Here is a 24,126-nt window from a genome sequence, read left to right on the forward strand (position 1 = left end):
TTATCAGGGTACAGGTTTATCTACACTTCTATTTAGCTTCTAAACATTCACTAGTTTTTGACACATAGAAAAAGAGAGGAGACGAGATGAGAGATTCCATATCAGAGAGGGTTTCCCTTGTCACCATTTATTTTAAATGATTTAGCTCCAGTTCATTTCCTTATGGTAAGTGATGAGGCTTGAACCGCCAACCGTGGCCATGGGAGGCAAGATCAAAACCAGCCTCACTCACATTACCAATTTCAATAGAAAATGAATGTCTTGGCTGCTAAGACAGTCAGCACTGTTATTTTGCGGCAGCATTAGCTTGGTGCGTCCTATATGTATAGGGGATAACTTGTAAAGTTGTTACAACCCCTTTAAGCAAAGTTGCAGTTCATCCAATCACTGTATGGATCAGTTACCCAACTTGGACACAATATCAATTGTTTCCTCGGTGTGTCAGATAACCAGAAGAGTAAAGCAAGCATTGTCTGGAATGAAGCAGGAGAGATAAATGTGAGTAATGAGGGGTTCTCCAGTGTCAGGTGTTCACCATCTGATAACTGATGACCTATCTGAGAGATAGATATGTCATCAATATATTTCAGATATAAACCGCCCTACGTTGAGTATAACAAATGATCCACTTCCAGAAAGATATTCATTTCTCAGCATAAAACGACATACATATACCAACATTCCCAAGTACCTAAGGTGCCCGAAGGCAAAAATGTTTGGAAGTGACCCAACTTTCAAACGAGTATTCAACAGAAAACACTACAATAGTTGTAAGTCTTTAGTCCTAAATATGATAAGTCCTGTGGCTGCCAAAACATCTTGACCCAAAATTCTGGAACGAAAGAAAATTGAAAAGTAATCTTAGTAAGAAGTTTTTGCTGAATACTGAGGTCAGAAAGTGAGTTGTTCACTGAAGCCATGAAGAAACGTAATTAGGCTGGTAGCAGCAAGTCACACACACACAAGGGTTATGAGAAATTTTCGAAGAGATCACTTCTGTCAGCTCAAAGCTCCTCGAGCATGAAAGAAACATTGTTTCCATCCAAGTCCATTCATGTGTATACCTCTCACATGCTTCTGTATGTGTCTGTTTTATTGCTATCATTGCGGCTTTCACTGCAGAATCCTTATGTATTATGGGATAATGGAAAGGATCATACAGTAGGTCTAATCTCGTGTCTTAAAGCTGTACATTAGCTACGGCTCAGTAGGTAGAGTATTAGCTCTTGGCTCATTTAACAATGTTGTTACACATTGATTCATATACAATTCTGTAAAACTGCGGTTATAAAAACCAGGATTAATATTGGATTTATTTATAGGGTCTATATATATTATATATTCATTCTTCAAGTCACTAGGAAATTATATATTTGATGATACTTAAAGGATGCTAGTTTACATTCGATGACCCAACCATTGAATGTGACTTTCTTGGTGTGTAAGTGATGATCAGATATGTAAATTATTACAATATTAGAGCGAAAGGATACATTTTTGAAAGAAAACGGTTAAAATTAGGAGGCTCTAGATGGCGAACCTTTTGGAGACAGAATGCCCAAACTACAACCAAAATCCACGGATTTACCATGAAGTGCCAACATGGCATTTTAAGCAGTAAGTTATTGCTACCGGTTCTTCCACCTCTTTCAATTGTATCGGCCCCCTGCGGCCACCAATACAGTTGAAAGAAGGAGGGAAAATTCAGCTTCTCTCCAGGGTCTCTCTGTAGGGGAAGAATGGTGGATCCAGCCAGAGGTCGCACTAACATATTTCCAGAAGGATAATAAAACTCCTTTCACCATTTTTGAGGAGTAATTTCAGCCGAGGAGGAGTATGAAATTTTCAGTAGTACAAATATATAACTCCTAGTCGTATAAGTGTTAATAGACTAATGTTCCATATGACTGTTTGTACTCTGTAATGTCTTAATTTATTTGTATGTGTCCCTTATGATTTGTAAAGCGCTATGGAATATGATGGCGCTATATAAATAAAGATTATTATTAAAGACGTCTATTTATGTAAGAAAAAATTGTTACAGCCCAAGGCCGATGCGGGCCCCAGAAGCCCTCCACACAGCGGCCCAGGTATGACGCAGGCCGCAGACGCCCTCCACAAAGGGACCCAGGGCTGACGCCGACCCCAGACGCCCTACACACAGCGGCCAGGGGTGACACCGGCCCCAGACGCCCTCCACACAGCGGCCCATGGCTGAAGCCGAGCCCAGACACCCACCACAGAGCGGCCTGGGGCTGACGCCGGCCCCAGACACTCTCCACACAGCGGCCCAGGGCTGAAGCCGACCCCAGACGCCCTCCACACAGCGGCCCGGGCTGACGCCGGCCCCAGACAGCCTCCACACAGCGGCCTGGGGCTGACACCGGCCCCAGTTATCCTCCACACAGCGCCACAGGGCTGAAGCCAACCCCATACACGCTCAACACAGCGGCCCAGAGCTGACGCCGACCCCAGACACGCTCAACACAGCGGCCCGGGGCTGATGCCAGCCGCAGAGACCATCCAGACAGCAGCCCAGGGCTGAAGCCGACCCCAGACGCCCTCTACACAGCGGCCCAGAGCTGACACCGACCCCAGACACCCTCAACACAGCAGCCCGGAGCTGAAGCCGATCCCAGACACGCTCAACACAGCGGCCCAGGGCTGATGCCGGCCCCAGAGACCATCCAGACAGCGGCCCAGGGCTGAAGCCGACCCCAGACGCCCTCCACACAGCGGCCCAGAGCTGATGCCGACCCCAAACACCCTCAACCCAGCAGTCCAGAGCTGAAGCCGACCCCAGACGCCCTACACACAGCGGCCTGGGCTGACACCGGCCCCAGATGCCCTCCACACAGCGGCCCATGGCTGAAGCCGACCCCAGACACCCACCACAGAGCGGCCTGGGGCTGACGCCGGCCCCAGACACTCTCCACACAGCGGCCCAGGGCTGAAGCCGACCCCAGACGCCCTCCACACAGCGGCCCGGGCTGACGCCGGCCCCAGACACCCTCCACACAGCGGCCTGGGGCTGACACCGGCCCCAGTCACCCTCTACACAGCGCCACAGGGCTGAAGCCAACCCCATACACGCTCAACACAGCGGCCCAGAGCTGACGCCGACCCCAGACACGCTCAACACAGCGGCCCGGGGCTGATGCCAGCCCCAGAGACCATCCAGACAGCAGCCCAGGGCTGAAGCCGACCCCAGACGCCCTCTACACAGCGGCCCAGAGCTGACACCGACCCCAGACACCCTCAACACAGCAGCCCAGGGCTGAAGCCGACCCCAGACTCACTCCAGACAGCGGCCCAGGGCTGAAGCCGACCCCAGACGCCCTCCACACAGCGGCCCAGAGCTGATGCCGACCCTAAACACCCTCAACCCAGCAGTCCGGAGCTGAAGCCGACCCCAGACGCCCTCCAGACAGCGGCGTGGGGCTGAAACTGGCACCAGACACCCTCCACACAGCGGCCCAGGGCTGACAGCGGCCCCAGACATCCTCCACACAACGAACATGTTAGTCAACACATGTGGGCGCAGGATCTCCACTACATACAGTATATAGTGTTTGAGTCCCTTGTATCACTACTAAGGATTACTATTGTGTGCAGGATTCCCCAAATCATCATACCAGCTATTGGGACAGTGTGGCGCTCCACTGCAAAGTAGGATTGCAAGGTTCATTACGATGAACCTAGCCATTGGCAGATCAAAGAAAGTACGTGGATTCTAAAAATCCTGGTGTGTTGCACACTTGGCTCCTAGGAGCTGACAATGGCTCAGGACTGGACCACAAAAAGCCCTGCAAATAAAACAAAAGAAAAGAGAAAAGTTTACTCTGACCGGAGCTCCAACGATCCTTCTCTAAGTTCTTTATAATCGAATCAAGTGCTTGATGTATCAATCTTTCTCAATGGATATTGCACGTTTATACAGATCTCCGACAAGAATAGGTCACCATTCAGACCAACTCCAGCACGTTTTTTAATCTTCCTTCATCACCATCTCTCTTTAAGGCAATTTCACTGGAAGAAATACGGAAATGGATAGTGTAGTATGTTCTTAGTATTTAAAATTTTATTCAAAAATATACTCTCAACTCTCCCTTTACCAATCCATCCTATGTCCTATCTCCCATCTGTTATCTGGCAAACAGCTGATATATACCAAGCTCCAGGCTTCTTTACAGTCTTTTTCACCTAGGACCCTGTAAATAAGATGGCGGCTGATGGCTGGTTCAAGCAGCAACATCGTTGTTTAGTAAATTATTTATTAAATTATTTTATATTGGTCCCTTATGAAGAATGGCTGGACCATTATACAACCTCTTGTGTCACCCCCTCATCCTCATAGTCTGTAAGCTCTTGTGAGCAGGGCCCTCACTCCTATTGTTCCATATGACTGTTTGTTCTTTGTAATGTAATATAGTTGTATTTGTCCCCTATGATTTGATGGCGCTATATAAATAAAGATTATTATTATTATTATTATTACTCAAATATTTATAAAAATGTGCATATCTCAAGACTGGCATCCTGCTTGTATTGAGATATGCGCATTTTTATAAATATTTTGTAAGTATATTTTGGAGATGGTGATGAATGACGATTAAAAAACGTGCTGGAGTTGGTCTGAATGGTGACCTTTTCTTGTCGGAGATCTGTATAGACGTGCAATATCCATTGAGAAAGATTGATACATCAAGCACTTGATTGGATCATAAAGAACTTAGAGAAGGATCATTGGAGCTCCGGTCAGAGTAAACTTTTCTCTTTTGTTTTTTTTTTTTTTTTTATAATTGTATTTTTATTGTCGTTTTTTCAAAGAAATTTAACATCAAAGCTAATATGTACATATTTTACAATAAAGTATTTCAAATAACAGTACAACCAAAAGACAAGTTTTGTTTCAATATACAGTAACAGCCTATATCATCCATTTGTGTATCAGGACACTAGGCCTGACCATACAGTGTTTTCTTGTGTTTACACACTTGCTCAGTATGGCCTCAGTCTTACGCCTAATCGGTTGAGGTGGGTTTGGGGGGGAAGGGGATATCAACAAAAGACAGTCATACGCACTCACCACGACAGGTAACAATTGGGTAAAAACAAAAGGGGAGGACCACATCACTCTTCACCTCCCGCTCGCTCCTCCAACCAGTATCGGTCCCATCGTTCCCAGATCTTGTCAAATAGTGGGATACGATTGTTCAACGAGGCAGTCAGATACTCCATACTACGTGTTTCCCTCACTCTAGAGAGGAGGTCCATTCGGGAGGGGGGGGCCTGTCTTTTCCAGAATTGTGCTATCAAGCACCTTGCCGCTGTAAGTATGTGCAGACTCAATTTCGTAACCGTCTTAGCCATGGGTTGGGGGGAAACGTTCAGCAGGTAGTACAGTGGGGAGAGTGGAATGTCTACTGCTACGACCTCCTTGAGGAGAGACTTGACCTCCTGCCAAAAGGGCTGCAACAATGGGCATGTCCAATAGATGTGCTGAAGAGAGCCCCCAGTCGAGCCACATCGCCAGCATGTGTCCGGCGTATCGGGAAAGAGCCTGTGTAGCACGGATGGGGTATGATACCATTGCAACATCAATTTATACTGATTCTCCTTGTGTGTAGCACACAAGGAGGTCTTAGCCGCTCTGTTCCAGATTAGTTGCCATGTATCCTGAGAAATTGGGCTCCCCACTATGCTCTCCCATTTGGCCATGTATGGGTGTTTAATAGGTTCATCTGCATTCGGGTGTAGTAGGATCATGTAAATGTCGGATATGAGACCCGAAGTGTGGGTGGCGGTTTTGCAGATGTGTTCAAATGTAGTGGGCGCCGAAACCGTTTCAGTGCTGTTCAAAGCCTGTAGTAGGTGCCTAATTCGTATGTAATGAAAATTTGCAGCGTGCGGGAGATGGAATTTATCCTGCAATGCCGCAAAAGGCAAAATCTTCCTGTCTCGATAGTCCACAATGTCTGCAAACCTAAACAACCCCTTCTCGTGCCAAGGTTTAGTTTCCTGCCCGACTCCTGCCTGTTGCATAAGGGGGGTGTGTAAGAAAGATTGCATGGGAGAGCATTTAGAAACCAATGGGAATCTAGCCAGACAAGCTCTCCACAGTTTAATCGTGAAGGAGATGGGGCCTAGTTGGGAGTCAGGCAGCGCAGGTGCTTCTTTGGGCCAGAGGTAAGAATTGGGATGGAAAGGGGCCAACCACAGTTTCTCTATCTCCATCCATTTGGAGAATGCCAGCAAAGTGGACCATGCTGGAATGCGCCGCAGATGCGTTGCCCAGTAGTATCTGGTGATATCCGGTACCGATAGGCCCCCCTTAGACTTGTGAGCGACTAGGACAGTCCTGGAGATTCTATGTCTTTTTTTTGCCCAAATAAAGTGCACTATGGATGCTTGCAGGGCCCTCAGAACACCCAGCGGGACAGGGACTGGCAGGGTTTCAAAGAGATAAAGCAGCTTGGGTAGGATGGTCATTTTGACCGCCGCTATTCTACCAAAAAGGGAGAGGGGGAGGCTATTCCAATTGTCAAGTAGAGTCCTTATTTCCCGAAAACTACTGGGGAAGTTCTGCGCATAAAGCGTATTATAAGAGGGGGTCAGTAGTATCCCCAGATACTTTATAGCATCTGCTTTCCAGTTATATCTAAACGCGGCCTTCAGTTGATCTACCAGGGGTTGGTCAAGGTTAAGGGGCAAGGCCTCCGTTTTTGAGGTATTTACTTTATAGCCAGAAAGGCGGCCATACTGCTGCAACCGTGCCTGTAAGTTGGGTAGAGAGATTAAAGGTTGAGTTATCGTTAGTAGGATATCATCCGCAAATAAAGACAGTTTGAATTCCTTGTCTCTGACCATAATACCATGGATATTAGGGTCTTGTCGGATGATGGATGCCAAAGGCTCAATACAAAGTATGAACAGGAGAGGAGAAAGTGGACAACCCTGTCGGGTGCCGTTCCTTATCTGCAGAGGTGGGGAGGACGCATGTGGGAGCTTAATTTCAGCTGTGGGGTTTGAATATAGTCCCCTCAAGGCCTGCAGGAAGGGACCCCTTATTCCCACGTGCTCAAGTACTTGGAACATGAAGGGCCAACTAAGGCGATCAAACGCCTTCTCAGCGTCTAGGCTAAGGATCAGAGCTTGGTCTTTTTGTTTATTGACCACATCTATGAGGTCAATTGTTCTCCTCGTGTTGTCACCTCCTTGCCGTCCCGGTACAAAGCCTACCTGATCTTTATGGATTACTTGAGGGATCCACTGTATCAAACGATTGGCCAGCAGTTTTGTAAAAATTTTTAAATCTGCGTTCAGTAATGCAATCGGCCTATAATTGGCGCAGTCAGTTGCATCTTTCCCGGGTTTGGGAATAAGAGTAATGTAAGAATGAGTAAAGGTCGTAGGCATAGGTGCGCCTTGCAGGAATGCATTAAACACTTTCGTCATATGTGGCAGCAACACAGGGGAAAAGGTTTGATAATAAAGATACGTAAGTCCATCTGGACCCGGGGATTTTCCATTGGGCATTCCCTTAATGACCTCCTCAATCTCATCCGATGTGAACTCTGAACCGAGTGTCTCTATAGCCTCCGAGGGGATTCCAGGAATGGAGCAAGAATTCAAAAAATCTACTAGCGATTTTTTCCTAAGGGTCTCGTCCCGGGGCAGGGTATTTGGTAGGGAGTATAATTTTGAGTAAAATTCTTGGAAGCAAGAGGCGATCGCTCTCGGGTCATGTAGTAAATTCCCCCCAGAATCCCGTATAATATGGGGAGTTTGGTGTTCCCTCTTCTCCCTTAGTTGTTTTGCCAGAAGAGAGTGATGTTTGTTTGCTTGCTCGTAGTATCTTTGTCTAGTGAACACCAACAATTTCTCTACTGCTTGCGTCTGGACCTCTCGCAACTGTTCCCTAACCTCAATTAACTGTTGGAGTCTCCTCCTAGTCGGATTAGCTAACAAGGCTGCCTCCTGTTTGGCTATCTGTTTTCTTAACTCCTTTTCTAGATGGGCCCTATTTCTTTTTAGTCTAGCTCCCTGTTCTATACAATGACCGCGGAAAACCGCTTTGTGTGCCTCCCACATTATAGGGACAGAAGGGATGGAATCCTCATTAAACTGGAAATATTCCCTCAGTGCTCCAGTCAACTCCTCCTGGATCAGGGTTTTTTTAAGAAGGGATTCATTGAGGCGCCAGTGACATACCCTAGTTGTAGATAGGCCTTCATTAAGTCTTAAAAAAACTGGTGCGTGATCTGACCACGATATGTCTCCCACCTCTGCAGTATGCATCATTCGCAGGAATTGTATATCTCCAAACCAGTAGTCTATACGGGTATGGGTGCCATGTGGGGCAGAATAAAAGGTAAAAGAACGGTCCCCTGGGTTGCCCACTCTCCATAAGTCAAACAGAGCAAATCTCCTGATGACTCTGCGAAAAGCCGCTGAGGTAGTGCTTTGCGATCTATTGGCAGGGGAGGGGTTGACTGCCAGCCGGTCCATGTTTTCTGAGAAAATAACGTTAAAGTCCCCTCCTATCAGTAAAGGTGCCGCTGGGAGTTTAGCTATTTTATTCAGGACTTTGGTGATGAAACGGACCTGCGATGAGTTGGGGGCATATATATTGCATAAGAGCACCGGTGAGCCGAACATTTTACCCTGCACAATAATGAAGCGACCCATAGGATCTGATGTCACAATGTCAGGTACTATGGGACATGAGGCTGAAAATAGGATCGCCACTCCCGCTTTTTTATTCTCGGTGGACGCCATATAGGATACTGGGTAAAGATGCTTAGCAAAGTTAAAATTCCCCGTCGTATCATAGTGCGTCTCCTGCAAGAACACTACATCTGCCCTACTTCTCTTAAGCTCGTTGAGTGTAAGTCGGCGTTTCCGGGCCGAGTTGAGCCCTTTTACATTTAGTGTCAATAGCTGGACCATGATGGATGAGCTAGGCAAAGTTCCCGACCAAGGTGTCCGGTACACTTCTATGTAATATGCAGTAAAACAGGTCCTAGGGGAGGGAGGGGGTTGCACGAGTCACGTGTAGCTTACACAATAAGACTCTGGTATGGGAGTGGAGGAGAGTACCCGTGTATGTAGGCCTAATATGTCAGTAGGGGGGAGAAGACACGGGGGTTCGACAATGGGGGGACAAAACTTACACACCACAAGACAAACAGTTAAAACAAATAAGAAACAAGTCAAAAAGTAATAAGGAAGTAATAAAAAACAAGGATAAACTCCTAGTTGTATAACCAAGGGGAGGAAAAACCTCCTGACCCTGGTGTAGGTCTACTCAGCCGGTCTACCCCTAAGTCGGGGGAGTATAGTCGGCTGGTCTGGAATCACCACCCCCCGTATAAACCCTTGGTCAGGGCCAGAGGGTGAGATCCAGCAGAGACCCACCAGTTAGGGAATAACGTGGCGATGGAACCCTTTTGAAAGGGGGAAAAACTTCAATTACAATATCACACAAAATTTGAAAATGTAAAAAAATACTACTATCTATCCAGAGATTAACCCCGGTGCCTAAATGCCCATTACTACCTATATAACTAAGGAGGGGATAGATACCCCTAATATATGCAAACATAGGTTAACATAAGCAAACATAAGCTAACATAGGACCCTCATCAGACCCTCAGATGCAAGAACCACAAAGGATATGTATTCAGCGAGCATTCTCTTCTATTCATAAGAGTCCTGAGACAGGGCTCTGGTTCGTGGTCGTCTTCTCTTTTGTTGCGGTTGGTTCTTGTTTTGCGATTGGCGCGGTGGAGGGGGGAGACTCCCCCAATCTTCCAATCGTGGGGTCGGGATGTTCCAGATGGCGCAGAATTCCTGCAGTTCCTCCATTACTGAAAGCGTTGCCGTTATTCCATCTTTGGTGGCAGACAGGGCAAAGGGGAAATTCCAACGATAGGATATGTCGTTCTCGCGCAGGATATCTAATAATGGTCGTAAGATCCGCCTCTTTTGAAGGGTGATCCCCGAAAGATCCTGGTAGAGCTGTATAGCATCCCCATTGAAGACCAAGTTCTTCTTCTTTCTCGCCGCCAGCATGAGACGTTCCTTTACTTCAAAGTCGTGCACACAACAAATGATGTCTCTCGGATTCGCTCCCGCCACTCTAGGCCTCAATGCTCTATGAGCTCTGTCGAGCTTCACCTGTGTGTCCGGTTCTCCTAATAATGTTGAAAAGAGAGCTTGTAGCGTGTTCCGAACATCCTCTTTACCCTCCACCTCCGATAGACCCCGCACCCGAATGTTGTTGCGCCTGCCTCTGTTGTCGAGATCCTCCAGGTGCCTGGCCATGTCCTGCATTGCGACAGAGTGAGAATGCACTGCATGTTGCGTCTGCGTAATCTGGCGCCTTGAGTCTACTTGTTCAGCTTCTAAGTTATCAATCTTTTGTGTCATACCCTGAATATCACGCCGTATCTCCGAAATTTCAGACTTGAATGCCTCTTTGACTTCGGCAATTAAAGATTTAAAGTCCTCTTTAGTAGGCAGATTCTGGAGGTGAGCGTGCCAGGGTGGTTCTGATGTCGATGGTCTCTTATCTGGCATAGTGTCCCTGCTATATTGCTCAGGTGATGACGCCCACTCTGGAGAAGGTGCAGCATAGCGGGCGAGAGTGGGGGTAGCACCTAACTCATCTTCCATCCCTTGTGTTCTGGGAACATATGGGAAACCGGGGATGAATTCTCCTGGTAGCGGTAAGTGGGGGGATCTTAGCAGGGGATCCCCAGAGGATCTTCTAATCTCATCCTCTTCCTCCCCGCCTGGCAAACTCTGGCTGCAGTTGTGCTCTGGGGACTGTGCTGGAGGTGAAACAGTACCTTTAGGTTGAGGGGGGTCCCCCCTTCCAATGTGGCGCTGGCATGCGCCCAAATCACGCTGCTGCGGGCTCTCTGCAGTTTTCTGGCGCTGCTGCGCCTCAGGGGAGCCGCGCTGCCCTGCTGGCTGGGCGCCAAGATGGCGGCTCGGCGCATTCCGGGAGGCTTCCTCGGGCGCGCTGCGGCCCTTATGTGCGGGCGGTGGAGCGGAGGACACCGCCGCTCCGCGCTTACTTGCCGTCGGCTTCGGAGGCATATTGGTCGGTTCCTCCGGGTGCTGATCCGCGGCGTGTGTGGTGCCGGACCTCCGCCTGACACGTGGTCCTGCTCCGGAGCTGTCTGCGGCGCGCAAAAGGAACCGGGTGAGCGGTGTTTCACCCACTTTTTTTCCTTTTTGTGGTCCTGGTGGCTTCTTTCCCCTTCTGGGGGTCTTTTTGTGCCTAGTGGCCAGGGTAGAACCCCTCCTTTAGGGTTATATCGGCACCGGGGCTGCAGAGCTCTTTTAATGTGCGGCCATCTCGGTCAGGCTCCAGCCACGCCCCTCCCTTCTCTTTTGTTTTAATTGAAGAACCTGGATTAGTTGTTGAAGACTATACTGTTTGTTTTTAGCAATGCTTATTTTTCCGTAGTGATCTATACATACCGTTTTGCTACAATGGCAACACATTCTAGATCTTACAAGTGTTACAAGGCTACATTCACATGGCCGTATGGGGGACGTATATATATGCAGCAGACAAACGTGTGTGTGAATATAGCCTTAAAGATAGGTCCAGTGTTTCTTCAACCATCTCAGTAAGTGTCAGCCCTCACTGTCAAAGGCCTTGCAACGGTGTGAAATGCCAGGGCTCGCTGGGGTAAGAGGGGCTACTAATGCTCTCTATTAAGTAGTAGGGGGCTTTCAGGATTCATTTCAGAAAAGACCATCCACTTTCTAAAAATGCTTGATGATTAAGAGTGGATGTAGCATTCTTGTGTCACATCCCTGATGTACTACATGGGAGGCAGACATATTAACAGTGAGCAACAACCTTACATATATATTTGTTTGTAAACTCTGAAAAAGTGAATGAGCTGGCCCAATAGTAAGTCGCATCCTGTCCCATTCTAGTGAAAGGGTAACTGTAGGTTGTGGTGGATGGTATATTTACACAATGGGGCAGATTTACTTACCCGGTCCGTTCGCGATCCAGCGGCGCGTTCTCTGCGCTGGATTCGGGTCCGGCCAGGATTCATCAAGGTAGTTCCTCCGCCGTCCACCAGGTGGCGCTGCTGCGCTGAAAAGCATCTGAACGCGCTGGAGTTCACCGGGCCGGACCAAGTAAAGGTAAGCGCGTCCCAAGCGACACATTCCTTTTTTTAAATGCGGCGGTTTTTCCGAATCCATCGGGTTTTCGCTCGGCCACGCCCCCCGATTTCCATCGCGTGCATGCCGGCGCCGATGCGACAAAATCCGATCGCGTGCGCCAAAAACCCGGGGGAAATCGGCGCAAATCGGAAATATTCGGGTAACACGTCGGGAAAACGCTAATTGGGCCCTTAGTAAATGACCCCCAATATCTGTTTTCCTACTTATTTACATAAATGTTTTTCTCATATAGGTGCTAAAATTATGACAGGAAAATATATAATATGCCATAAAGCAAGTAGGGAAAACAGAATGTGACAGAAACTGTGAGAAAAACATCATCGGAGACATTAAAAATGGATGTATACATATACTAGACATACTACAAGGTCATAAACTCAATTTCATATCTTGTACTGCTCATCTTGCCTAAATGTTCTAGCAATGTGATATCGATCCCCTTTCTAAAATCACCCTGTCTGCAGTTTTGCTTTTGCTCTTCACTTCTGCTTACGCCTTTGAATATGGAGAACGATACATCCTGCTTAGTCCTCGTTATTTGATTGACTAAATTATTTTTCTCTACATTCAATAATCACTTAAAACCTGTATTTCTCTCAGCTTTTTATTCTGTGCATCACTGCCCCCTGGTGGTGCAATTAATTTTTTTTACAGAAAAAACTACCGTATTAGGGTTTATCTGTCGATTTATCTATTGTTTATTTCATTCTATTAAAAATTATAACATTTCACATGTTGACAAGATAAAGCAGGATAAAATCTACGCATTTCAGGCATTGGAACATCTTTAGTCATCTTATGGTTCTGTGAGCTATAGAAATGGATATACAGGCAACCAAAACAAAGGTGATAATTGGATTTTTCATTAAAGGTTTTATGGAGTAAATTGGAACAATAAACATTAACAAATGGAAGTACCACTGAGCGAAATGACAATGTAATTGCCTTTGTAAGTTCATATAATGAGGCAAGGAAACAGAGCCCAACAGAAGAATCCAGGTATAATCACAGTAAGTTCCAGTAGTGACAAGGCTCACAGATGTAAATCAACCTGTAACCATTAGCAAAAACATCTTGGAAACAAGAACCAAAAAATATACTATAGATAGAGGAAGAAAAAGAGAGAGGGAATTCAGACAACAAATTTGTTATTAATTTCCAGTGTCTCCGCTTCTGAAGATGCTGTTGTCTGAAGTGACCCCTTCCAATGCGGCCTCTAAATGTGACTCTTCTCTGCTCATTTTCACATGACTTGGAGAAGATCTTTTGTAGCTAAATTAATGAGATTACACATAAAAGAGTAGGAATTCTAGAAAGGACAGTTTATACCCTACCTTAAAGGAAACCTGTCACCACATTTGCACATATACAGCTAGTGACAGATTCCTATAGAGCCCTATCAACTAAATGACATCTTTCTTTTAGCTAAAAATAGTTTCTTTCTCATTCCCATAAATCAATTTTATCTTATATTACCTAGAATTAGAGGGGGCGTGTCTTGCTTGGCCGGCCCCTCCCATCTACTCCTCCCTATGCCTTAAGCCTCCTTACTATTCAGCAGTTAATGTTATGTGACCAGGGTGATGTCATCAAAGGTCTTGTACCCTTTACATTTGCTAAATGACATGAGATCACAGCAGCCTCCATGTACTTTTACTCCTCTCCATCCTCCATGGAGGCCACTGTGATTTCATGGGATCACATACATACAGTACAGTATGGGTACAGTTTGCTACTGTTAGGAGGCTAAAGGACCTGAGATTATGTCTCTCTGGTCACATGACATGAATGTAACACATAAGGCAGAGCTGTCAGTCAAAATAAGGGAGTGGTTTACTGGCAGCCCAGGAGAGAGAAGAGGCAAATCCAGAAGACATGAGTCAGGAAAGCTATTTTGCAGAAAAAAAGCTGTAATTGAGGTATCTGGCCTCACTGGCAGATAATTTTAGGTGATATGGGGAGGACTTGTAACCCTTTAGCAGCAGGCATTATTAGTCAGGGTGGTAACATTCTGGTGACAGATTTTCTTAAAGGGCCAGTAGTTTAACGGAGTTAAATCTGGTGACAGGTTCCCTTTAACTCACTGTGGGTTGGCAGCTGTCAATTTTTCTGTGGCTTACCTGCAATGATTATGGCTGTGTATCACGTATGAAAAGTCGCCGGCAGCAGCAAGTGCGCCCCGCGCCGGCCTACTCCCGTCTGGCCGTGTCCTTTGCCCCCCCCTCTTCACGCCCCTTCACGCCCCACTGGCGTGAAGGTGGCGGATCGGGGAAAATAATCGCAAAAGCTAGCAATAAGCTAGCATTTGCGATTATTTCAGGGCCTCTGCGCCACTGGCGGTGCGCAGAGGTCCTGATAAATATCCCCCTAAGAGTTGATGAAATGAGCCAAATACATTAAGACTCCAATGCTTACCTTGCAGCTGCTAAAGAATTCCTTCATATCTGAGAGTTTTATTAGGAGATATAAATAATATTGTGCGCAGGCTGCAGACATGACATCACAGGTAGTTCTGCCTGTGAGGTTATATATATATATATGACTTGCTGGAGGCAGCAGTTGGCCTCATCAGTCCTTATCGCTCTTCAATCTCAGTAGCTTGCCTCAATGCATGCACCTGTCAGTCACGGTGGAGACAACCTTGATAGAAGTCATCCCGGCAGATTTATAATGCTTGTTTCACATTACAAATTCCAAGGTTTGATAGACTACAGTGCACACACTAAGCCTGACTGAGGAGTAGTGTCAGTGCTCCAAACACACTAGAAGATTAGTTACAACTTGATTTTTTTTGTTTTTATCTCACTTCTAGCCAGCACTTGTCAAAGGAGATAACAATTTGACAGCTAAGACGAATGTTGCTTTCCAAGAACCGTGTTATGTCATTGCTACGGTGTACACTAGTTAGACTGATGAAGTTGTGTAAGATTTTTCTAAAAATAAAAATCGTAAAAATCAGATCAACTACGAATAGTAGAAAAAATATATAGTCACAAAAACAGTAAAAAAAAGTTTCAAATGTAAAAAATACAGAAAAGAATGTGCATTAGGTCCATCATACCTGAGCTACACATCTGTGAGCGTGGCGCTAGGTGATCTCTGTCAGCTCCTTAGAGATCAATGGAGCGGAGCGGAGAGGTCATGCGCGGCTGTCTGCTCCATTAGTCTGAGGAGTGGCGAGGGGTCAGTAAGACCCCTCGTTCTCGTGATCTGCGTTGGTCCCAGCACTGAGACCCCCACTGATCAGCAAGTGAGGCCCTGTCCCGTGGCTAAGACCTAACTTGCCTTCATGGGTAAATCCCTTTAACATCAGTGTATATAAAATATAACGAACAGTGTGCCTGTGTGACATCACATGACCAGGGACCACAGGAAGTAATTAATGAAGATTCCTATAGAATGAGAGCAAGCAGAGATATAGAAAACTGAAGAATTGATACAGAAAGTATATTAAAAAATTGTATAACTTTTCATTACACAAAAAATATTAATAATTTGCTGAAAGTAGACAACCCCTTTAAGTACACCAGGCAGCATCACAAATGTTCAGTTGGGGATCTTTAAAATTATAGGTTGGACTTGATAGACCTGAGTCTTTTTCTAACTTTATATACTATGATACTATGAATCTGTAAGGGAAACATGAGAAAGAGGTTTTAAAAACCCTGTCATAAAGAGAATACCTGTAATTCTTGACACAATGACAATAATTAGTTCTACGATTAAAGTAGTTTTCCACAATTTTGATGACTAAGGCTGCATTCACACTGCCGCAAGGGGGGGCGTATATACGGCCGATATGTGTCCCCCACAGACAGCACGTCTGGCACCGTACCGCTCCATACCTGGGAAAAAGATAGGACATGCCCTATCTTTTTCTGTATTACGGCGCTGTGCGCCATACATCCCTATGGAGAGGGGGAGTGAGCAGCGCTCCTCCTCTCCCCGCGCGCTGCCGTTGCCCGCCGTGCTACGGTACGGTGGGCAACGGCAGTGTGAATGTAGCCTTAGTCTTAACACCCCCACTGAACAGCTGGTGCAAGGAAAAAGGCAAAAGATAGCACTCCCTTCTTCCTCACAGGGTCATGACTGCAGGTGTAGCAGCCATAGCAGCTGCTATGGGGCTAGCAGTGTCAGGGGGCCCTGACCCCCAAGCTGCCACACTAAAGAATGGAGGATTTGCACCATTATATACATTATGCTGCACGCTGTACACATCTGTGCACATGTTCCTCAGCACACAGTTCAGGGTACAAAATGTTAAGGGAAGGGAGAAGCAGAATTGCAGGACTTGGAATCTGTTATTTCTTCTTCCTGCTGTGTACTTCCCCCCTTTTGGTCAGCAGCTACTGACCATAAAGCTCAATAAAACTGTGGCACCATAACATCTGTGTGCTACTTCTCATGCACAAAAGTTTAACCCTTGCCACTATTATGTTTATGTGTCATTTGATCTTTTTTACAGCTTTGTCCCATTCAGGCAATCTTCAACAACAATTGTGTGGGCTGACCGCTTTCTGAGATCTATTCGGCAAAAGTGGAAAGAGTTGGACGCGCACCCATCTAATATTGATAATGAATCATCAAGATCTAAAGGTTTGACAACCATTTTAAACTTTCCAGTTTAAAGTGCGTTATTATGGGGTCCCAGGGTTACATGTAACACTTCTGAGTTCCATTAATGTGAATTGTTCCATTTTCTTACTACGTATCATCTCCACCCCTCACATCCTATATCCTATGACGGGGCAGTGAATCATGAAGCCTTCTTATGTATATTTATTCAGTGCTTGGATACAGTCACTAATATCTGACAGCGCTGAGAAGATTTAGAAGAATGTTTTATGGAATATAAATATTTGTTCATCACTGAAATACAACTATGTACTTAAAAGGATATTACTAATAAGAGAATTATAATAAAATCCCACATGTAAAGGAGCCACATACACAGGGGCGTAACTACAGTGGTAGCAGCAATAGTAGCTGCTAAGGGGCCCACAGTGTCAGGGGTCCCTTCATCAGACCTGACACACTATAGAGGGGTGGATGTGTACTTTTATATTCATATATATATGCATATTGTACAGCATAACATGTATATAACATACATGTGTGATGTATCTGTGATGTGTATATGCTCCTTATGTGTGCGCATGTGTATAAATGTGTGATTGTAACTTGCATGTATGAGTATACAATTATGTATATTTCTTAGGTGGGAAGAGGGGGCCCATGTAGAGGCCTGCTACGGGGCCCCGTCTCTCCTAGTTACATCAATGCACATACTTTATATAACCTCATAATAGATATAACATCATAATAGTGGCCCACTTCCTGTGTTTACAGGAAGTGACATCATTCTTTGTAACTCACATTTTTAATCATTTTTACAATAACACATAGCACATAAATATGTTTCATGCACATAAATAAGTACAAGAAGGTTTGTAAGTGACATAATTCTTATTCATGGAAGTTACTAAGTACATTCTCCAGACCTTCGATGTACAATCAGAAGTATTGGAACTTCTATTACTTCTATTTTTAGCCACTAAGTAAGACTCTTTTAAGAAAGTATAAGCAAGCAGTCACAACTTACCAGTAGGGTTGTCTATGGAATCATTTTACTTTTTATTAACTTCACAGTGGTGGATTTTAGAGTGTAGTGTATCTTGTAATTATTTATCATCAATTATTTTCATATAATAAGGTCTAAGCCTCTCCATCTCTGATGGTCCTGGTCTGGTTGGAAAAGCCTGATACAATCTGAGATCTGCTTATTGCATTGCATTATTTGTTCCATTAATCTGTCTCTATTGATCCCCATACATTTTAGATGAACGTTGGCTTACTGTAGTACATCTAGACATTTATGTAATTTGTATATGGATTGTGGTATCTAAGTCACACTCAACATTAACCCCTTAGGAACGCAGGGTTTTGTTGTTCATTTTTTACTCTCCACCTTCAAAAATCCATAACTTTTTCATTTTTCAGTGTATAGAGATGTGCAAATTTTACTTCTTAGTGATATTATTTATTATTCCATGCCGTGTACTGGGAAACTAGAAAAAATTTCCAAATGTGGTGACATTGGTGAAAAAAATTCCATCACACTCTTGTGGGCTCAGTTTTTATGACTTTCACTTTGCTCTTCAACTTTATTCTTTGGTTCGGTACGATCACGGTGATTCCAAATTCATATAGGTTTTATTGTATTTTAATACATTTTCAAAAATGAAACGAATGTGTACAAAAAAAAATGTTTCACCATCTTCTGACACTAATAACTTTTTCATACTATAGTGTACAGAGCTGTGTGAAATGTCATTTTTGAGAAATGAGCTGATGTTTTAATTGCTACTAGTTTGAGGACTGTGTGACCTTTTGATCACTCTTTCTTACATTTTTTATGTGATGTAAAATGGTTTAAAAGTAGGGTTTCGGACATTTGGGCGCTATTTTCCATTAATGGGGTTCATGCAACCTCAGGTATGACGAAGACCCGAGGCTGTCCTGGCAACCAATCGCCGTTCCCCGATGACGCCCCGGGGAGCTCCGTCGGCCGCATTGAAAGAGTTGATACCCATGATTGGTGCTAGCAACAATCACTGGTATTAGCGGTGGGTGTTTGCTGCAATATGCAGCAAACCCCACCTCTGTATGAAGAGGGCTGACCAGCCCTCTTCATACAGCTTCAGCACGTATATGGCGCACATGTACATCACAGAGCATGAAGGTGTTAAAGGGAACAAGTCAATTTTAGACCATACACAGCATATTGTATTACTCTTCACAGCCTCGCCGAGAGCATACGTCGTTTGGCAGGAGTAGCTGCTGCCGATGTATACTTCTACCCCTTATACGTCTGTGCCATATATTATAAGGACACTTCGGAATCCTCCTGATGTGTCCTTACAACTTATGGCAAATAACGTGGTGTGAACTCAGCCTATGATGTAATGCTCATGCGGTCAGGTGTTGTTGTCCTGAGTGTTGTGTCTTGGAAGAAGTTAGGATGGGAGACTGCGGCCAGATCCTGAGGCCAGGGTGAAGATGAGAAGTGGTTAGCAGAAGAGTTTGAGGACGTTCTTGTCCAGGAGCTGAGTTGAGACCATTTTTCATGCTTTCCTTGTATATTTGGATTAGAAATAAAGAATCAGGATTGTCTGGCTACTGTATTAAAAACCCCAGTCACACAAACACTTTATGGACTAAAATCCGTACCTTACAGTCCTTACTCTAGAATAACGGCCAGATACTATTATTATTTGTGATGTGTTTGCAAGACTTCTAATTCAGCTTCCATCTTCTTTTCCCTAAGGGAATTCCTGTGGTGAATCTGCTGAAGTTGCGGTTCTCTGGTGTTCTTCATATTTGATCAGTTCCAGTTGATATAGTTCACATCTTCTGACACGATGCACTTCATCTCAGTTGAGAATTACTTTTCTGACCTATAGCATTTTCCCTCTGGGATAATTTCAGCTTAGGAGTGAATGAATATAATCGCCATGACAGAGACAGGTTCTCTGAGCGTTTACTGGAAGTAAGACTTTGGGCTATTTGTTAAGAATTTCACTGAAATATTTTATGAATTGTAGAACAAATATGTGTATGTGCATCTCATTGGAGATTAGTCATTCATGTTATAATAAATGTGAATATCTTACCGTTTTTTATTTGAAGGAAACCTACTATCAGATTTCTACCTATTAAGGTAGATCTGATGGTAGATTTCCACCTACCTTCTAAACCCTATTCTATCTTTAGCTAGTACTAGACTACTACACTAAATTACAGCTTATCTCACTAATATGCTAATACCTGGAGAGGCTACTGAGGCCTGGAGTAGCCTATCCGTGGAGCAGAAGCAAAGGCTAATCCATGTCCCAGTAACCTCTGCTGTCCATGTCCACCTGCTTGTCCACAGGGGCGCTGCCTTCCTGATTGCGCGTACATGGCGCCATTATACGCACATGTGTACAGACACACGCATAGGGGGGCAGCACATTAAGGAAGAGTAGGAGGTCAGGGACAGCAAAGGCTACTGGAGTCCTCTTCTCCAGGATCCCGGGTTCTTTAATCTTGACACAGTGGGAATTATAAAAAGCAGCCCACATTGTGTCCAGGCGCTCCGACCTGTTAATTATTTACACCTCCTGTATGATGCCACCTCCCACTCCAACATGGGAAAGGGAGGTGACAACACGCAGGAGGCGTGAATAATCAACTGCCCGCAGCGACAGGTCATCTGCTTTTTCTTACTCTTTTTATTTTTTTTTAGAGATGCCACCATGTCAAGATTAAAGAAGCCAAGATCCTGGAGAAGAGGAGGATAGGTGAGTATGTGAAGTTTTTTTTATTTTAGTTTACTTTAGTGGTAGGTTTCCTTTAACAAATGCAAAATGAGCAAAAATATCAGCATTGTAAATCAGATTAATATTTGGTGTGACCACCCTTTGTGGCAGGGAGTTTTGAAGGATCGTGGCAGGGAGGTTGTTATAAACATTGTGGAAATTTACTGATCGCTTGTGAATGTAGGCTTGTTCAACTCCTACTGTCTCTTCGTGTAGTCCCAGACAGACTTTATGATGTTGAAATCAGGGATTTGTGGGGTTTTATCAATGTTCTTTTTATTAAATGACATTGGTTATATGTTTGGAGTCAATCTCCTTCTGCAGAGTCTCGTTAACACTTCTACTGTTGAAAACAATTTTATTTTACAGCATTTTTCCACAATGTCCTGAAATGTTTGTAGAGTAATGTATGTATGTTCAATAATAATATCATGAATACCACTGACAGGTATAGATATCTTGCTCCAATAACATCAAAGGGTGGCTGTATTATGTAACAGGTTATAAGTCAGTTATTGGAGTTGATATATTGGAAGCCCTATTAACATGGCTTACACAGTTCCTGGGGACTTCTCTGGGAGAGAAGTGGTTCTTTTGTTATGTATAGTTACTGCAGGTACCTTTGCCTTGATGTACAAATTGACTTATTTATTTACATGTGCATATACTGCAACTAAACATCTTTGTTCCCTTGTTTTGTCACCTATTAAATTCTTTGAAAAGTTCAAATAAAAAGAGAATTGAAAATAAAAAAGATATATTGGAAGTAGTACAATGGGTAAGGATCTGGCTGACTCCGACAATGATCAAAATGTGATGGTGAAATTTCACAACATTTCCAAAAAGAAGTCATAACTGCAGCCGCGGATACTATTAGATTGAAAATAAATAAAAATTCCTGGAGAACTCCCTTCATTATGAAGGATTCTACTGAATTCTTGAGATACTATAAAAGATGACGCAAAGCCTGTTATACCACAACTGTCCTTTATAAAGAAGAGATCAGTAAAAAAAGGAGTCTACTTCAAAACTAAATTATTATCCATAAAGTACAAAGCTCAACCAATCTTTCACACCTTGAAAAATACACTATGCTTAACCCCTTAAGGACGGAGGGTTTTTCGGCTCATTTCTCGCTCTCCAACTTCAAAAATCCATAACTTTTTCATTTTTACGTGTACAGACCTAAGTGAGGGCTTATTTTGTGCGTAACAAATTTTACTTTCCTGTAATGTTATTTATTTTAACATGCCGTGTACTGCGAAGCTGAAAAAAAATTCCAAATGTGGAAAAATTGAAAAAAAACCCGCACATCACGTTCTTGTGGGCTCAGTTTTTACGACTTTCACTCTTCGCTCCAAATAACACACCTACTTTATTCTTTGGTTGGGTGCGATCGCGGTGATACCAAATTTATATAGGTTTTATTGTGTTTTAATACATTTTCAAAAATGAAACGAATGTGTACAAAAAAGAAAAAAATTTTTTTGCCATTTTCTGACGCTAATAACTTTTTCATACTTTGGCGCACAGAGATGTGTGAGGGGTCATTTTTTGCAAAATGAGGCGACGTTTTCATTGCTACCATTTTGAGGTCTGTGCGACATTTTGATCATTTTTTATTTCATTTTTTATGTTATGTAAAAAGGTGTAAAAGTCGCATTTTGGACATTTGGGCGCCATTTCCCGTCTCGGAGGTCACCGCTGCCTGTAACCGGTTTTATATTTTGATAGATCGGGCATTTTGGGACGCGGCGATACCTAATATGTTTGTGATTTTTACTGTTTATTATGTTTTATATCCGTTCTAGGGAAAGGGGTGTGATTTGAATTTTTAATATTTTATAAATTTTTTTTATTTTTTAAACTTTTTTTTTCTTTTTTTTTTCACTATTTTTTAGACCATCTAGGGTACATTAACCCTAGATGGTCAGATCGCTGCTACCATATACTGCAATACTTCTGTATTGCAATATATGGCATTTTTGCAGCACATTCGTTACAATGAGCCACTGGCAATCTGCAGATGCCAGATAGTCTCGGGTCAAACGAAGACCCGAGGCTACCATGGTAACCGATCGCAAAAAAGATGGCGGCGGCCACGCGCCGACGTCTTTTAAATGCCGCCGGCGACTCTGCCGGCGGCGTTGAAGGGGTTAATAGCCGCGATCGGTGCAAGCACCGACCGCGGTTATTAGCGGTGGGGGTTTTGTGCAATATGCAAAAACCCCCACCTCTGTATGAAGAGGACCCGTGAGCCCTCTTCATACATCCCTTATACCTCTGCACCGTAGAGCTACGGCGCAGAGCGTTAAGGGGTTAAAAACTATTTAAATCCCAATAAATAACACCATGCTATAAAAGATGGCATATTAATGGAAAAAATATAGTATCCAGAAATTATAAAACCTACAATAAAGATATTTATACATAGCTTATACAGTTGTACTGTATACATAGCCCATGGCAAGGTAAGAAGAAGAATAATGTTGAAGCATTTCTCCAGTTAAAGGAAACCTACCTTCAACATCAAGCATGGTAAAGCAGGGACTCGTAAGGCACAGTGACTTTTGTAATCTTCTTATATTTGTTATCCACGGCTTTCTTTCTTCTAAAATCAACTTTTTAAATTATGCTAATGAGGCTGAGCGGTTACATTAGCCCCTCTGTGATCTGCATTGGCAGGCTGTTTCCCTTGGGCACATTTACTTACCTGTCCTGCACGACCCCCGAAAGTGAATTGTCCTACCGGAATGCATGTCTGCCGCGATTCAAGAAGATTGTGCGCCCGATTTCCTGCAGGTGTCGCTTCCCCGATCTGGTCCGCCGGAGTTCACTTTCTTCTTCGCGATGCATGTAAGTGCTTGATCTTGCGACACCAACTGAAAGTTATATCCCGCGCTCAGTCCAAATTAGCTGGATCGTCTGATGGACCTCCCTTCCCCCAATCTCTGTCGCATGAAAGTTGGCGCCGATGCGCCAAAATCTGATCACGTGAGACACGATGCTCTTCTAAATGCCGGTCCCAGAGGTGCGATCCTGAAAACGTCAGAAAACCCGACTGAAATGAGGCCACGGGGACCCTTAGTAAATAAGCACACTGTGTCACCGTTTACCCCTGCTCCCTCAGCACTTTGACAATTAACACTTCCTGCTGTAATCTCAGTGATGGTGAGACAGTGTAACAGTCTGTAAAGCCAGATCATAGGCTCATTAGCATAGTTATAAAAGCTGATTTTAGAATGAAGGAGGCCATGGATAACAAATATAAGAAGATTATCACAGTCACGGTGGTGGATCTATAAGTGTCCCTGGTTTATCATGATGGATCTTGATGGTAGATTTCCTTAAACATAAAACAGAAGTTCTTACAATGTATGATTTGTATTCATGTATTTTGACTCAAATAAAATATGTTTAAAAAAAAAACAGAAGTTCATTGTGTACATGAAGAATAATACTATGATCTTCATTTCATAACAGATTTCCTTTTTTGCAATCTCTGTCTGAATTTGTATTTCAATTTTAGCTGTTGGGAGGAGAT

At 44.1% G+C, this 24,126-nt stretch overlaps 1 protein-coding gene across 1 annotated transcript in view; it reads right to left on the reverse strand.

Moving 5' to 3' along the window:
• Positions 1-24,126, reverse strand: part of STARD13 (StAR related lipid transfer domain containing 13) — a 213,520-nt gene that overhangs the window by 186,005 nt on the left and 3,389 nt on the right. The window lies entirely within an intron of this gene.

The sequence above is a fragment of the Engystomops pustulosus genome, chromosome 2, assembly GCF_040894005.1.
Source record: "Engystomops pustulosus chromosome 2, aEngPut4.maternal, whole genome shotgun sequence".
NCBI lineage: Eukaryota > Metazoa > Chordata > Amphibia > Anura > Leptodactylidae > Engystomops > Engystomops pustulosus.